Genomic DNA, 7,622 nt, shown 5'->3' with positions numbered 1-7,622 from the left:
TATCCACCAAAGGGCACAAACGAATGAAGAGAGAGCCTGCTGTTTTTTCTGGGGTTGAGTTTTGAGAGTAAGATACACACGTCGAAGAAATCCGCTGTCTAGTGAGAAAGGAGTGATATCACATAGTTTTCTATTTTGAAATTTATATAGTAAGTTAGATATTTCTAGATTTTCAAATCAAATAAATAAAAATGTCTTTCTCATTTGCTGCCACTCAAAACAGATGATTTCAACTCTGTGAGATAAACCCAAAATCATACCAACCAATCAGAGGTTGTCACGTGTCCCGGCTCAGGTAGAAAGACCATCCCAAAACTGGTCACCTTACATTTCACTCGATTGGTCCGTACGGACTACTACCAACAAGGAAGTCCAGGTACTACGGGCTACTACCGCCAACAACAAAATATACACCATCTCATGGGTACGCGGCGACCACCACCATCAACAAGACATGTCCCATCACAGAGGACTCTAGGCCACCGCCTACCAGTCACGTAGTCTGGATGGACTCATACACAGGGAACCTCATCTACCATGTAGATAGGTCTATCCATTAAGGATACCAAGTTTATCATGACATCATGTCTCACAGGAAGACAACTACCAAGTCTATCATGACACTACGTCTCCTGGGAAGACAACTACCAAGTCTATCATGACACCACGTCTCACGAGAAGACAATCAATCAAGGATGAACCTTGCTACTCAGGGACTCTATCGACTACGAAGGTCACTCTACATCAACTGGGACTCTCCACACCGTCACACTCCACTATAAAAAGGAAGGTACTCTACCCCCATCAACCCATCTTGAATACTATTATTCGTCTGTTTGCTCAGGAGATCTAACTTTGACATCGGAGAGTCCTAGGCCGGAACCACACCAATTCTCTTTTTTGTCATCCCCTGATCCTTTTGCAAGTTACAGCACCCGAAGGATCGCCAGACGATTTCTTGACGCAACACTGTGCATTCGTTGCAATTCTATCTTTCTTTCAACTAAAGATTGTTATTATTTGGTATGAGAGCCCAGATTGTGTAGATATGGTTGCTTGATTGCTGCATTAACGCCTATTATTGACACACTTACAATTGAGCCCATTATTTCAATCCAATAAAAAAGATTGACTTTTGGTTTAATCCAAAACCGATTCAGCCTGATCAAAATTGAACCGAACGGACTAATTGACACACTTACAATTGAGAATCCAAACCAGTGGATGGGAAGACGACCATTGATCTTGATTTCTCGTCATGGTCAATGAAATTTGAACCCCATGGCCACATCTAACCATTGGTCAGGAAAAAAAAATGTATATATATAGTAAGTGAAGGAATTTGACACCCATGGCCACACGTAACCTACCATGCAATAGGGCGTTTGTACTTTGTAGTACAGCAGTGGGTTTATTGCAAAAAGTGCAGAAATCCTTTTCCACATGTGTGTAAAGAAAGCTGAAGAAAATACGACAGTACGTGAATAGTATCACATGAATAGTGACCACGTGTGGGATCCACGTTAACACAAAATGAGAGCGTATAAAAATGATAAAAATAAACAAACTCACAGACACAAGTGTTTACGTGGTTCGACAATGATTACATCTGCGGGCGTAATTGAGACTTTTTCACTATAAGAGAACTTGAGAAACAATAGTACAAGTCACTTGGATTTAAACCAAACCCAATCCTGTAACCAAAGCCGGATACCCCTTGTACACTATCTCTCTACTCACACTCTCAAACCCCTGAAGAGATATTAAACCCAATAACTCCAAAACACTCTCGGCTCACTTGTTATGTGCTTCCTGCACTTCCTCCTCTTGAGCCTCTCTCCCTCATCTCTATTTATAAGCAAATAGGGGAGAGGAGAATTCAAACTTTGCATTAAATGAGGTAGATAGGAGGTGGATAGCCTCCACGTTTTTCTTCTTTCTGTTTTCTTTCTTCCAAAATGGCCGAAGTCCATTTTGACATTTTATTCATTACTTTCCATTTCTCTCTTTCTTTTTCTTCTTTCTCATTTATTTTTTCTTGACTTCTTTACACAACACACCACCATCCAATCCATTTGTCAAGGGTGGTGGCTGACCCTCATAAATGAGGAAGACCCAATAAGACTGCCATCAACTGGGTATGATGTAAGTCTATGGAAGGTCGAGTGATCGACTCTTACCTCACGACTTTCTATTCTCCATACCTCCCCATCTTCCCGGGGCCCATTGGGTAAGGTGTTAAATGGTCCGGTATTGGTTAAACCGTTTAATAAAATGGTCTCAAGTTTGAAACCATAACTGAACCATTCATTAAACGATTTCATGGTTCAGAATGGTATCATAATCGGATACTGTTTTATTTTTACACCCTTACCACTAGGTGCCCTATCCCTCTCTGGGCCACCACAATGGCAGGGCCAACTAATGTTATATTTTAGCACATGTGTAAAGATTTCTTGTGTACTTTTTCGTTTTTTGTATTAAGACAGAAATTTATTGAAACTTTAACATGGAGTACACATGGAAGGACTAGGACACATGTTCATTATCCATCGATTAGAATTTGATCAAATTGTCGTACATGTTACAGACAGGTGACAATGCCCTCCTTCTCAGGGAGTCAGCAAAACTATTTTGCTCCCTTGGAATGTAAAAAATTGACAAGTAGACTTTATCATCCAAAATAGGCTTCTGAAACATAGGCGAACGACTACATACCTGCTGAAGATATGTCACAATCTCTTTTTGACCGATTTCAACCAATAGACGATCAAATCCTTCTGAAATACCTTCCAATAGAGCAGCTCTAATGGTCAAAGCCTCACCCACTGAAACAGGTTGGAAAAACTCAGGTTTGGAAATAGCATGCAGACATCGGCAAAAAACCATCCCTAGTCCTCCTTGAGATGCAGATGAAATGAAACTTGCATCACAGTTAGCCTTCACCGTTCCAATTGGTGGTGGTTTCCATGAGACTGACGATTTGGAAGGTCAGTTCTCAAGCAAACATCACCCATGTTGTTGGATTAGATAAACTAGAATAGAATTCCTCAAATGCTGCAGCCGAACTACGATTTTGTGTAGATTTATTATTCGAGGGGGGTGAATGTTTTTTTTTTTTTTTGTTTTTTGGAGACAGGAGGGGTATCCGACTTTAGGCCGACTAAATCCCCCCAAGGCTTGTACATGACCCCCGCGCCATGCACAAACCGGGAGCTTCTGGGCCCTAGTGAGCCTCGGGCAGGTGGCCCCAAGAAATTATGCAGCGGTGAAGGTTTGATCACGAGACCTCGCTTCCTGAGGCGGAGTCTCATGTCCCCTCCAAGCCAGCTGCGCTAAACCCATGGGATTGAGGGGGGTGAATGTTCACATACATAAGCGTACATGAATGACTCACAGTCGTTCAGATTAAACAATCTTACAAATGAATTCCATCTGAGCGATTGTGAATCGTTCACGTCCGTGAATATTCCCTGCTCACTTATCATTCCTACTATATTAACAGACATTTGACGTCGATGTTCATGCTTCAGACATCGATAGGACCTTTACCTAAAAATACCAATAGATTGGTCGTATGAAAATCAAATTACCCGTGTACGGCCTAGATGCAATTCTAAGGGTCCTAGGAATGATTTAATGTTGAAAAATCATGAGATATCACATATTAAACTATTTTTTTAATGGATTGAACATGCCCAATTTTGAATCTTGATGAGAAAAAACTCTCTATCTCATTTCAATTCCAATAGATTTATTTACCAAAAAAAAAAATTCTAGTGGGTTTCGATGTTCTTACTAGGTTGTGTAGCATGCAGCAGCGCTCCATGTGTCTATCTCTTGCCTCCCTCTTACAAAATGACATATCTATCCGTATTGTTGGGGGTAAAGAGAGAGACACAAGGAGGGGCTAGCGTATACTGTGAAGTTGGACAAGGAACTCAATCTGTAGTTTTATATATGTTTTGTATGTGGATTATGATGTGTATATGTTTTGTTAGGAATATTTATTATGGGTGGGGGATCGCTACTAAATCACGTGGCCCCTCTGCCGAGATATAGGGAGGGTGAAATGATCACCGCATCCCCGTGAGCTCACTCCTGTTGGATGCTTGTGCGGATGCATATGCTCCCATTGGCTCCCACACTAGTGTCAGGGCCACGCGACTTGGAAGCCTTCTTTTTCTCACTTATTATTATTATTAAAAGGGTAAGAGATCGCTACCTGGTTGTTTAGCCTTGCACTAGCATGAGGCCAATGAGAGTGCATGCAAGGGCATCAACATGCATGAGATATTTTATCTTACAAAAATGGGATGATAATTCATGCACTCCTATGTTTGATCGTAGGTTCCACGGTGTCAGGCAACATTCTTTTACTCTTAATAAAATTACCAGATATATAGAAAGATCGGTTTAACTAGGTAAATCTAACTAACAGCTTCCCTAATCTGCAACTTAACTCTGAACCAAATGTTAAGAAAACAACACCCAAGAGTGGCGATTTGCAGAAGAAAACGAAAATGAGAAATCACACAACGCACAACACAAAGGGATTTACGTGGTTCACCCCCAAAATGGAAGCTACATCCACGGTCGAGCAACAGAACGGATTTCACTATCTTTGAATGTTACAAAACCTCTCATATAGCCCTCCCAAAGATAAGAACATTATATAGAGAAACCCATACCTGAGAAAGTACAGAAATGCCCCTAGACCCAAAAAAGTCAAACCGGATAGGATCTAACCAAAACATAACATATGTCTCAAAACATATCGATTCGAAGGTCTCGACAGCTCAACACAACTTACCGCTTTTGGTTGTAATGTATCCACATTTTAGGTCATCCAAGCTTGTTTCGAGGCTGAAACGGTCCTCCGTAGGTTTCAACTGTACTTTCTGGACCGAAATCAGGCTTCACCAATGACACCAAATTTCATGGTTAGATCAAATCAAATAGAATGCGAGCGCTACACTAAATCTATGTGATGAATACCTATTCATTCTCTTTCAAAATAAGGATGTTTTAGCAGGAGACCATTTTCACATAGAGGAATAGAAATGAAGGGGCTCATCTTGGTCACCACATTTCCTTTGGTTCATGGTTTAGGTGTCAATTACATGATCAAGATCAATTCTCACCTCCCAAAATTTTGTAGGAATTTTTTTTCTTCATTTTATAATGAAAATTGCAAAATTTAACCCGTTGGCAATTGGCAATTTCATTGGATTACAACTGTTACCCGTTAAGGCAGAGGATTGACATGGGTTGGGCACTAAAAATATCTATTGGTTTTTCGGGTATAAGTGTGTACTAAGAACAATATAGGCAGAGATATCTCATCTGATGGACAATAAAGATAAGAATAAAATAAAAAGAAGGAAAAAAGTAGAATTTGGAAACATATAAGAAATAGGCTGATTTAATGGTAAAATAGCTCAGATCAATTAATTAAGGAAATTAATTACAAGTTTATTTGGTTTCAAATTTGTTTTACATGCATAAGTTTTAAATTTGAAAAGATTTACTTAATCCCCCAAAATTAATTATTGTTTATGAGTTTTAAGAAAAAATAAAACTGATCTTCCAAAAATACCCCCAACATTAATTCTTCCAAGTCTCAAGTTGTTCCATTATTTAAAAGCTAAAAAAAGGATAAAAACAAAAAAATGGGAAAGTGGGAAGAAAGTTAAGGGCGTATAACACTCTCTTGAATTAGTCACCATAGCACAACCTTCTCCTAAAATAAAAGAGTTTCTTAAGATTTTATCTCACGTCTGTTTCTATTGATTTTTAGGCCCGTTCCATTATGAAAGGGTGGAAAAAAAAAAAAACAAATGTATTTGTCTCCATAGAACAATTTTCTCCTAAAATAAAGGAGTTTCTTAGGATTTTATTTCACCTTTTATTTCTATTTTTTTAATGTCCGATTCATTAAGGAAAAATAAAATTATCTCATATTTGACTGTTGGACTAAGTGCAAAGAAATGGGAAAGTGGGAAGAATGCTTAGGCACATACGGTAATCCAGTGTGGCCTGGTTCGGTTTCGAAGTCACAAACCTCCAAACCGAAACATTATTCGATATGCTCATATCGGTTTCGATTGGTTCGGTTCAGTTTAGTTGATCTAGATGCGAATACCTCTAAATGGATCGAATACGAATCGGATGTGATCGGATCTAGATAATCCTTGTCTAGATACTAGTACCTCTAAATCGATACGGATGCAAATTGGATGTGATAGGATCCGGATAATCCCTGTCCGGATATCTAATTGCATCGAATAGATTTTATTTTTTTTTTGAAAAAATAATGGTGATACATTGTGAACAATGTAAATAACTAAAAGATGAACCAAATCCTCCATTGTGTGGGGGTGTTCATTGTAAATAGAGAACTCAACTAAAAGTTATGACCCTAATCTCCATTAAGTGGGTTACAAAATCCTTGTTTCAGATTTTTTTTTTCTCCTATTGGAGGGGTGGGAGGAGTGTTTTCTTCAAGTCCCTATTTTAAGTCACAAACATATCACAAAACGAAAGAAGATAGTATAAATCAATTTCTGTTCATAAATGTCCTTTATTTTAGGAGAGTGTTGTGCGCCCTTCTTTTTTTTTTTTCTTTTCTTCTTCTTCTTCTTTTCTTTTCTTTCTTTCTTCTTCTTTCTTTTCTTTTTTTTTCTTTTTTTACTTTTTTTATTTTTTTTTCTTTTTTCTTTTTTTTTTCGTTTACATAATGGAAGGGTTGGGACTTGGGACTTGGGAGATTTGATGTTGGGATATTTTTGAAAGATCAGTTTTATTTTTTATTGGGACTCATAAGTAATAACTATTTTTGAGGGATTAAGTAAATCTTTTCAATTTGGGACCACTAACTACATAATTCTATGGTTAGTACACGCACAAGAGAAACCTTCCCAATCTCGGTCAGAGAATCGGTGCAGACGATGGTCGTGCAACCTACGGCGCACTCTGCTTTGAAACTTATAAATATAAAACAAATTTTAAATCAACTAAACTTTTAATTAATTTCTTTAACTAGTAGATCTGACCAATTTCCCTTTTTTTTTTCAATAATAATATACAAAGCTAGTATTCTTATGGTCCTCCACGTATGAGGCTGGAAATTAGACAGTGACCTCCGCAAATAACTAGAAACAGTTAAAAAGATAAGAGGTTACTAATGAATACGAAAAGGATATATATATATCATTTGAATATAAAAGTGTATTAGGGGATGGAATAATGGCTGGAAACTTATCCCCAAGATGGGACCCACGTGTCAAGTTCCTGAATCTTTGGAATCACACTACTCCTCAGTCTTCCAAAGTCAGTGTAAGAATTTTAGATTTTCCCCTTTTATTGGGTAATGGTCCGTAAAACATGGAAATAGAGATAAAACAATTCGGATCTCCTCTACTGCCGAGCTGCGCGATAGGATCGTGCTGCACAGACACGGTGCTGCATGCAATGTTCGTCTTATCTCTGCCTAAATACTTTGTTCGAGTGGAGGTAAGGCGGTCTTTGCACGCAGCGTCGTGTCTGGACAGCACGATCCTGCCGGGCAGCTTGGCAGTAGAGGAAACAGTTCTATCACTTAATAATTTTGTTATCCTAAA

The sequence above is a fragment of the Telopea speciosissima genome, chromosome 3 (genome assembly GCF_018873765.1).
Source record: "Telopea speciosissima isolate NSW1024214 ecotype Mountain lineage chromosome 3, Tspe_v1, whole genome shotgun sequence".
NCBI classification, from domain to species: domain Eukaryota; kingdom Viridiplantae; phylum Streptophyta; class Magnoliopsida; order Proteales; family Proteaceae; genus Telopea; species Telopea speciosissima.
Note: the sequence above shows the minus strand (reverse complement) of the source record.